This window comes from Neolamprologus multifasciatus, chromosome 11, assembly GCF_963576455.1.
Source record: "Neolamprologus multifasciatus chromosome 11, fNeoMul1.2, whole genome shotgun sequence".
In the NCBI taxonomy this organism is placed as follows: Eukaryota; Metazoa; Chordata; class Actinopteri; order Cichliformes; family Cichlidae; genus Neolamprologus; species Neolamprologus multifasciatus.
The window spans coordinates 6,068,600-6,078,594 of NC_140449.1; positions in this window are offsets into that span (position 1 = coordinate 6,068,600).

Genomic DNA, 9,995 nt, shown 5'->3' on the forward strand with positions numbered 1-9,995 from the left:
TAGCCATTAAAAAGGAGTGTTTAGACATTGGGCTCTGTAGTAATTTTCTGGTGTCTGTGTCTGTGCGTGTGCATTTCCTGATGCCATCTTTGACAGACGCTGGTGCTGATTAATTAAAAATTATTGAAATGAATGAAAGGATGTTACCTTTGTGTCAAGAACTGTAAGATCCAGCTATTCCATGCTTTACCTCCAGTTATGGTGATTATATGCTTATTAAAAAATTCCATTTATATTATGTGCACTTATGTTTTTCCTTTTTTGGAGTCGCCCACACTCACTCTGCTTATACACGAATGACTCAAAGCTGATTATTAACATAGTCATTAGGGTATACCTGTAACTTTATATCTATTCATACATTTCTTATATCTTCCTGCCACCCAGTGCCTCCCTTTCTCTTGTCTTATTTCTATTTTTGAAATGTAAAAATTCTTGCAGGGGGGGTAAAAGAAGAAGAGAGACTGGGGAGAGAGAGAGAGAGGGGAGCACTGGGCATTGGAGAGAAATGCAATGCATGGCCTGGAGCCTAACGAGTAATAAAGTCATTAATTCAGCTGATTAAGTTAGCCTTTGGGTTAAAGAAAAATCATATCCGTCTCCCTTTGAGATGTGACTGGGGAAGCACAGAAGAGGGAGAAGCCAGCTAATTAGTGCTGAAAAACAGGAGGGGGGCCAGAGAGGGAGATGGGAGAAAGTGTGTGTGTGTGCGTGTAATAGGGAAGAGGCGTAGGGGGTGTGTATAGGTGTTTTGAGTGAACTACTAATGAGGCATGTTTGGGGTGAGGGAGTGACAAGCTCATCAAAAAAGCCCGCTTGCCAGGCGAGCCATTTCTCTCAAAGAGTTTGCCCGGCTACCTTTGAGCCTGACGCTGCCACTTAATGATGTGAAACCAGAGAGAGAGGGAGAAGTTAGGGTGAAATGTCAGTTTGCTTGCAGTTTAATGAGCTTGTTGTTGGATGCAGGATAAGAAAGCACAGCGAAAAGAGCAACAGGAGATGCAGAAGCAAGATCCCAACCCCCCACCACCCCAACCTCCTCGAGCTATGAGAGGAGCTCGTTGAGTGTTAACTTGTAAAACTGTGCTGCTGAAATGACTCGTGCTTAAATTTTTTTTAGTAATTCCAGATATCAGCATCTTCTTGGACTGTAAAAACAAACGCCTTACCTGATTTAAATGTAGCAGATCTTCTATTCAAGATGGGATTTCAGTTCTGTTATGACCCGTTGTATTTGTGAAGTCTGCGGTGGTTGCCGGATTTCTTTCATTGTGTCAAAAAGGCAAGCCCTGATTTTCATTTTCAGATAATGGAGAAAAGACACAGGGAGGTAAATCTTGCAAATAAAACAGGTGGAAGAACAAGGCTGCGCTTTCACATGGGTACTGTTGCATGCACCACGTCTCTGCTGCAGAGATTCTGCAGTAGAAGTCCACAGTAGCTTTTGACTAGTAAAGGCCAGTGCCTATAAATACCGAAATGCACTCCATGTCCAAGGTAAATGTAAATCAAAGGATAATAGAAATTTTTTCCCTTCCTTTTACATCAACCATATACTTTAATCTTTGTCTTTCCTTGGGGAGAGTATATTTTCATTTTTGATGTGCATTTCTATTGTGGGTCAGTCTTTTATGCTTTTAAGGTTAAACATGGGTTTTCAGAACGGTGGTTTCCTTCTTAAACTGCTCAGTGGGATTGCTGTTGCCATATGATAAGAAGATAGACAACGAAAGGAAATAAAAATATGTCCCAGTTTTGTTGATCTTGCTTTGCAGTACAGGGGTGACATGTTTCAGTCATTTCAAGCAGAGACCTTCAAACCCCTCAGATTTTGTCTTACTGAAATAATCAAAAAAGCCACAAGGCAGTATTAGTGGCTGTGAAATACTATCAAAAAAAGAAATTAAGAGTAATTTTCTTTCTTAATTTCCAATGATTGCCATCAACAGTATTAGCATTAGAAGAAAAGACAAGTTAAACTACATGTAGACCATAAATCATCACTCTTTAAATTCTACCTTATTGAAAACATGTAGCTAATGGGAAACCACAAAAAAGAGACTCTGATCTAATGAATGAAATAAATAATGAACCACTCGGAGCAAAATGCTCCCGACTGAATAGAGGCAAAGTGGAAATTTCCCCTTGGTGTGATTTACTCATCTTATATATGCCTGTAGGACCATCTCTGCACAGAAACAGTATTACCATTACACTTGTATATTGTTACAGCATCTCATTTCACAAAGAACTATCATCATTTTCTGCTCCCTATTGGCCAGCAGAGGCAGCACATCAGTGAAAACATTCCTGCTCCTCACAAGGGAGCCGCTGACCTCTGCATGACTTCAATCTAACTCCTGGATTGTTTTCTATTGTGTGTCTCAAGCAGCAGGGAAACTGGGCTGCACTGTGTGCCAGTGGCAGGAGTCAAGCCTTTAATACTGAGCAGGATTACACTGCATGTAAGAACTGAGGAGGGAAGTGATTCCTAATAGGAGCAACGACGATGCCTTAAAAATGTGGGGCTATTCTTTGTCTTTTATCTTTGCATGACTCATTCAGCATTTGCAGCTGATTATGTGCTTTGAATGGGGATGGATACTGTTACACTTTGAAAACACTGTGCGAGTATAAAAAAGTGGAACTGATTGAGGAGACTAATGAGAATTTATGGATTTCCAGAATGGTGACCACATCACCTGAAGGACAACTAGGTTGGCTGAAGCATGTATTTTGAATAGATGAGGCATGATCCATCATGAACAACAATGTGTTATGCTTGCCACTTTTGAGACTCCTCAAAACATGGTCTGTTGTTGTAGTTTGATTTAAAGTGAGTGTTTTTTGTGTGTAATTTTTAAGGAGGCAGTTACTCGGTAGTTTTGTCATAACAAGATAATATACAATAGATTAGACTTTGAATTGCAAGAGTTCAGAGCATTCAGTTTTTATGGTTTCTCTGGTGATTTGGAGGAACACAGGACTACAGGAGGGATAAGCTTCTGGATGGATGGATGGATGGATGGATGGATGGATGGATGGATGGATGGATGGATGGATGGATGGACGTACAAATGGATGGATGGATGGATGAATGGACGGATAGATGGATGGATGGATGGACGGATAGATGGATGGATGGATGGATGGATGGATGGATGGATGGATGGACGAATGGATGGATGGACGGATGGATGGATGGATGGATGGATGGATGGATGGACGAATGGACGGATGGATGGATGGATGGACGGATGGATGGACGAATGGACGGATGGATGGATGGACGAATGGACGAATGGACGGATGGATGGACGAATGGACGGATGGATGGACGAATGGACGGATGGATGGATGGATGGATGGATGGACGGATAGATGGATGGATGGATGGATGGATGGACGAATGGACGGATAGATGGATGGATGGACGGATGGATGGATGGATGGATGGACGGATAGATGGAGGGATGGATGGATGGATGGACGGATAGATGGATGGACGGATGGATGGATGGATGGATGGATGGATGGACGGATAGATGGATGGATGGATGGATGGATGGATGGATGGATGGACGAATGGACGGATAGATGGATGGATGGATGGATGGATGGACAGATAGATGATGAATGGCTGGATGTTTCCAGATATAGATTGATATTTGAAAATTTCATGAGTACCTGGAAAGTTCTTCAGTGGTCGATGTCAGTCCACTGCAGAAATTTCAGTGGTTAGTTCAACAGTACTAAGATTTCCTTCATAGACTTGTCATGGATTTATTTTATCGGTGAAATCGATTCTCCATTAACGACATGATTCTTGCTAGTCTGTTTTGACCCTGTTTTTCCCAGTAATGAGATACTTTCAGATCAAAAATGCATCAGATATGTGAAAAGTAACACTTAGCTTCAACCTCATGGCAGGATAGTGTTGGTTATGGATGCTTTTTAAAGTGGCTAATATTTTATGGAGATTTAAAACGTAATTACCAAACGTAAAACTTTTCGTTCACCAGGGGTGTTCAGCTCTCACTGGGAATCATTTCTTTCAGTTTCAGTTTTTCAGAAATCAGTTTTTTTTCTGTAAAATTACACCCATGTTATCTGCATACAACTCACAATTCTTCCTGCTACACACAGCAGTGATAAAGATTTATTCCTGAATTTAGTCAGAGCGCAGGGCCATAAAGTACAAAGTGATACAATTGCGCTAAGAATCTGAAGTGAAATTTTGATGCATTTTCAGTGTTTGCAGAGACTTTCTGCATTCTGCTGCCAATATGGAAAGCTGCTAAGTGTAGCTTTAATGTCCTATAGCAGTAGGAACATAAGGGCTTCCAGGGGTTAGCATCCTGTCTACTGCCTGGGTACATCTGGTCCCATGGCAAACACAGAGAATCTCCTTTGTCAGCGTCTACAAAGGCAAAGAAGGAGAGAGGAAAGAGAGAAAGAGGGACTCTGCTGGCCTTCTTTATAAACCAATTCAAAGGACTCTCTTCTGGAGTCTGTTAGAATAGCAGAATGTCTTCTTCAGTTGCAGAGAGGGACAAACAAATGTGCTCTGTGGCGTCTGCCAAATAACCTTGGCTGCTGCTATTGAAATGGTGGTCAATCAAGAGAAAAGGGAAGAGATCAGAGGGAAGAGAAAGCCGTGAAGCAGCAGAGAGGGGCAAATGTGACGGTGAATGAGAAATAAAGTACAGCAAAGTTAGATGGTAATAAAAAATGGAAAAGGTGAAGGTGAAATAAATAGAATGAGTGAAAAGGTTAAGGTAAAGAAAAAGGTGACATGACTAAAATATTTTAAAGAAATAAAAATCAAATTAAGGTTAAGAAAACAAAATAGATGGAGATTCCAGGGGCTTTCTGTGAATACAAAAAATTCTTTACATGTGAAGCTAAATGGAAAAAAAGAATAATAAAAACAAGAAATCTACTTTTTAGTTATCTCTGCAAAGCAAATCAGTCCCCTCACAATTTAAAAGTTAACTGCATGTTCACTCTGTAGCTAACTTAAGGTGTTCACCAAATGCATAATAGTAAGGCGCTAGAATCCACCTGCGGTAGAAAGATTGGACACGTTTTCAAATGTCAGTCTCCAAAAAACTCTTGGTCTTTAACAATGAACTGGTTACTGCGATCTCTTCACTGTGGACATGTTTTACAATAGTTTTATTTAAGGTAGCACACAAATTAGCCACAATCCAACACCACAGTGATGTAAATCATTTCAAATGTACATTTAACTGAACATATGAAAAAGACAATATCACAACTGTTAAAAACTGAAAATGTTTTGTTTCATTTTTTTGACGATTCAAGCCAGAAAAACTTTTCACAAGATCCCTTTAACTCAGTTCATGCCCATTTTATGTGGACATTTGCATCGCTCTGGCCTTGTTTTCTCCATTTGCTATTATAATTTTCTAACAGGTGTTAATGGGAGTATATTAGTTAAAAAAATTGAACATCATATGAACAGTCCTAACAGTCGAACTAACCTCCATGTTTCTTGCACAGATTCTACTTTGTTATTTAAAAATATTAAGCCTGGTTTATGCATCATAAAAAAGATAGTGGAGTAAATGTCTTACACTGATAACATTTAACATTTATTTGCTACAAAAATATTATTTTGTAAATTGTTATGTTTGTTGTTGTTATTGCTTGTGTACGGTGTCCTTGAGTGTTTTGAAAAGCGCTTTCTTAAATAAAATGTATTATTATTGTTATTATTAAGAAGGAAAATTAAAATGCCTTGTGTCAAAAGTATGAGTGTTATGAAAGTTGATGAGGCATTAAGATTCTGTAGCCTGGCATTACTTCAAACTGATATCATGGAGACTGTCACAAACTAATATACTGACTAATCTAATCAGCTGCCACTCTCCACACGCAGCCTTTTCTGCTCTTATTCCCTCCCTATGGTGGGTTCATGTTCATGGACATCAGTTAACTGCAAAATGTCAAGTCTCAGAGCTCAACACAAGTTTCAGCAACCTTCTTTCTTGCTGGCTATTATACTTATAATGTGCTTCCTGCCATAAGGAAGATTATGTACATTAAAGTTGAAAGAATGTGAGGATGAGGAACACAACTACCACATAAAACCTGTGACTATACAGTCCAGCATACTGTTTTAAAATGAGGCATGTTTTCATGGATGTTGTACCTTTAACCACACACTGAACTCATAAAAACAGTTTTAAATGGTGTAATACTGCAGCTAGCAGAAGTAGTTATTTTGAAGTACTATACCATGGTTTACAGTAACTGACAAATATGTTTAAAATGTTTTAAGGTGTACTTATATTTAAAGAGAATGAAGACATTTAACTTCAGAATAAAATATGTTTAACCAGCAGAGATTCCACATCCCCGGCTGTGTTATCCACGGTCACTGTTCGGTTAGGTCCAAGGTAGCATTCTCAATTTGAATTCAGCTGATGAGGCTTATTAGTATCTCACTCACCTCTTCTGTTCTACTTTTCTTTTTAAAGCCCCCAGCAGAATTACAATCTCTGTAACATCTTCTATAATTTTGCATTTTTGTCCATAAACAACAAATAAAATGGGCAACCAGGACAGTACAAATCCATTTTCAGAGACTCTTTAACGCGATGAAGAAAGCACGGTGATGGATGTACAGTGGGGCAAAAAAGTATTTAGTCAGCCACCGATTGTGCAAGTTCCCCCACTTAAAATGATGACAGAGGTCAGTAATTTGCACCAGAGGTACACTTCAACTGTGAGAGACAGAATGTGAAAAAAAAAATCCATGAATTCACATGGTAGGATTTGTAAAGAATTTATTCGTAAATCAGGGTGGAAAATAAGTATTTGGTCAATAACAAAAATACAACTCAATACTTTGTAACATAACCTTTGTTGGCAATAACAGAGGTCAAACGTTTACTATAGGTCTTTACCAGGTTTGCACACACAGTAGCTGGTATTTTGGCCCATTCCTCCATGCAGATCTTCTCAAGAGCAGTGATGTTTTGGGGCTGTCGCCGAGCAACACGGACTTTCAACTCCCGCCACAGATTTTCTATGGGGTTGAGGTCTGGAGACTGGCTAGGCCACTCCAGGACTTTCAAATGCTTCTTACGGAGCCACTCCTTTGTTGCCCGGGCGGTGTGTTTTGGATCATTGTCATGTTGGAAGACCCAGCCTCGTTTCATCTTCAAAGTTCTCACTGATGGAAGGAGGTTTTGGCTCAAAATCTCACGATACTTGGCCCCATTCATTCTGTCCTTAACACGGATCAGTCGTCCTGTCCCCTTGGCAGAAAAACAGCCCCATAGCATGGTGTTTCCACCCCCATGCTTCACAGTAGGTATGGTGTTCTTGGGATGCAACTCAGTATTCTTCTTCCTCCAAACACGACGAGTCGAGTTTATACCAAAAAGTTCTACTTTGGTTTCATCTGACCACATGACATTCTCCCAATCCTCTGCTGTATCATCCATGTGCTCTCTGGCAAACTTCAGACGGGCCTGGACATGCACTGGCTTCAGCAGCGGAACACGTCTGGCACTGCGGGATTTGATTCCCTGCCGTTGTAGTGTGTTACTGATGGTGACCTTTGTTACTTTGGTCCCAGCTCTCTGCAGGTCATTCACCAGGTCCCCCCGTGTGGTTCTGGGATCTTTGCTCACCGTTCTCATGATCATTTTGACCCCACGGGATGAGATCTTGCGTGGAGCCCCAGATCGAGGGAGATTATCAGTGGTCTTGTATGTCTTCCATTTTCTGATGATTGCTCCCACAGTTGATTTTTTCACACCAAGCTGCTTGCCTATTGTAGATTCACTCTTCCCAGTCTGGTGCAGGTCTACAATTCTTTTCCTGGTGTCCTTCGAAAGCTCTTTGGTCTTGGCCATGGCGGAGTTTGGAGTCTGACTGGTTGAGGCTGTGGACAGGTGTCTTTTATACAGATGATGAGGTCAAACAGGTGCCATTCATACAGGTAACGAGTGGGGGACAGAAAAGCTTCTTACAGAAGACGTTACAGGTCTGTGAGAGCCAGGGATTTTCCTTGTTTGAGGTGACCAAATACTTATTTTCCACCCTGATTTACGAATAAATTCTTTACAAATCCTACCATGTGAATTCATGGATTTTTTTTTCACATTCTGTCTCTCACAGTTGAAGTGTACCTCTGGTGCAAATTACTGACCTCTGTCATCATTTTAAGTGGGGGAACTTGCACAATCGGTGGCTGACTAAATACTTTTTTGCCCCACTGTATGTGGACAAAAATGGAAAGTGTGATGGCACTAGGCTCATAGCAGGTGACACTGCCTGTTCTGAGCCAGAGATGTGCCAGCCTCAACAAAGGGACAAACCAGCAGGGATAGAAGAACTCCCTGTGGTCCTGTTTACTAAGCTAGAGAGGGACTCAGAAAGAGAGCGAGAGAGAGATGGTCAGGCCAAAAGGATCAATAGATATCCTGAAAGAAGTTCTAACCGGCGCTGGCATCAGAGGAACATCAGTTGATTTGAAGCTCTAATGGAAGCCTTAAAAGGATTGGCTGAAGAATAAAGGAACACGGGGAGACAGAGAGACAGGAGAAATAGATGGAAGGAGCAGCTGAGTTAAGAGAAAGAGGAGGAAAGAAGTGGGATTGTTGGGGAAAGTGGAATTTAAAAGCACTCGGCACCATCCGCCAGCCGTCCGCTCGCCCTCTTCCCCGCCCCGTGGCAGAAGTGGAGAAATGGAAAAACGTTAACGGATGAAAGCTTTCCAATGAACCTGTTACAGAAAAGTTGTTATGCTTGGCCCGGTTTATATCCTCTTCACCGTCCCTGTAAGAGTTTACTATGGCAATAAGGGATTTATATTTTCAAGGGAATTTTAATGCCATTTCAAAGGAAGAATTAATTAGCAGTCAGCTTTAGCGTTTTTACACCAATTTCACACACCTTCAGTGACAGTAATTGCTTTAGGGTTATATGAGAAATGTTCAAAGTGCAGTATCTTGTCCTAATTAAAAATGAATCTATTTGGGTGTATATGGAAATATTTCTTTTGGACAGATGTTTGTTTTGCTGTGTTTCTTTATAAGTGTGTGTGTGTGTGTGTGTTGTTCATACAAATATATCTTTGGAAACTGACCTGTGATAACTGATCACTAGGAAAAATCAAACCCATTTCTTGTATCTCCTCAAATAAACTAACAAATGTATCATCAGTGATACCTGCATTATATCAGCATTGTTTTCTTACCATAAATGTGAGATTATGGAAAAGATGGCATGTACAGAATGATCATGACTTGTAAATTCAGCTGTGACTAAATTGAACGTTTTCAGGGTTTTTGACTGGTCTAATGCTTTTCACCCATCTCTCAACTATGAATATGATTTATCTGTTAAGACAGGCTGTCTGAGCTCCTCTTCAGTTAGAATAAAAAGAGGTCCACGATTTGTTAAGTAACACACAATATATGTCCTTCACTAGCTTCATAATTTAGACATGAAATATGTTATGTGTCGAGCTAAAAGCTGTAGTTCTTATCGTTCATGCTAGGAACCTTTTCACAAAGAGGTTAACCGTATAGATTGGATTCCCAGAAAACATAAAAAAAAGTCATAGAAGGTTCTGAAAAAGGTGATAACAATATCCATATTTCATATTCTATATCTGACTTGAAAACGAACATTTAAAATGTATGTAAAAAAATGTAGTTTGCTTTTTCTAGTTGGCCCGATCGAATCTGTTAATGTAAATCTGTGAATGCAGTGGGAGCATATTGTACAAAGTTAGCATCATCTATGAAAACAAAATATCACCTTAATAGAAATAGGAGGATTGAATTACCTATGACTTTCCATACATTTCTACATAAAAGGTCAGCAGTAGGGATGGGTACCGGTATGTTCTGACATAAACGGTAGTAACCAGACCAAAAAGCAGCGCACATTTCGGTGCTTTATTTCGGTGCTTTTTTTCCCCTGAGATGTCATACACTTTGAATTCTAGC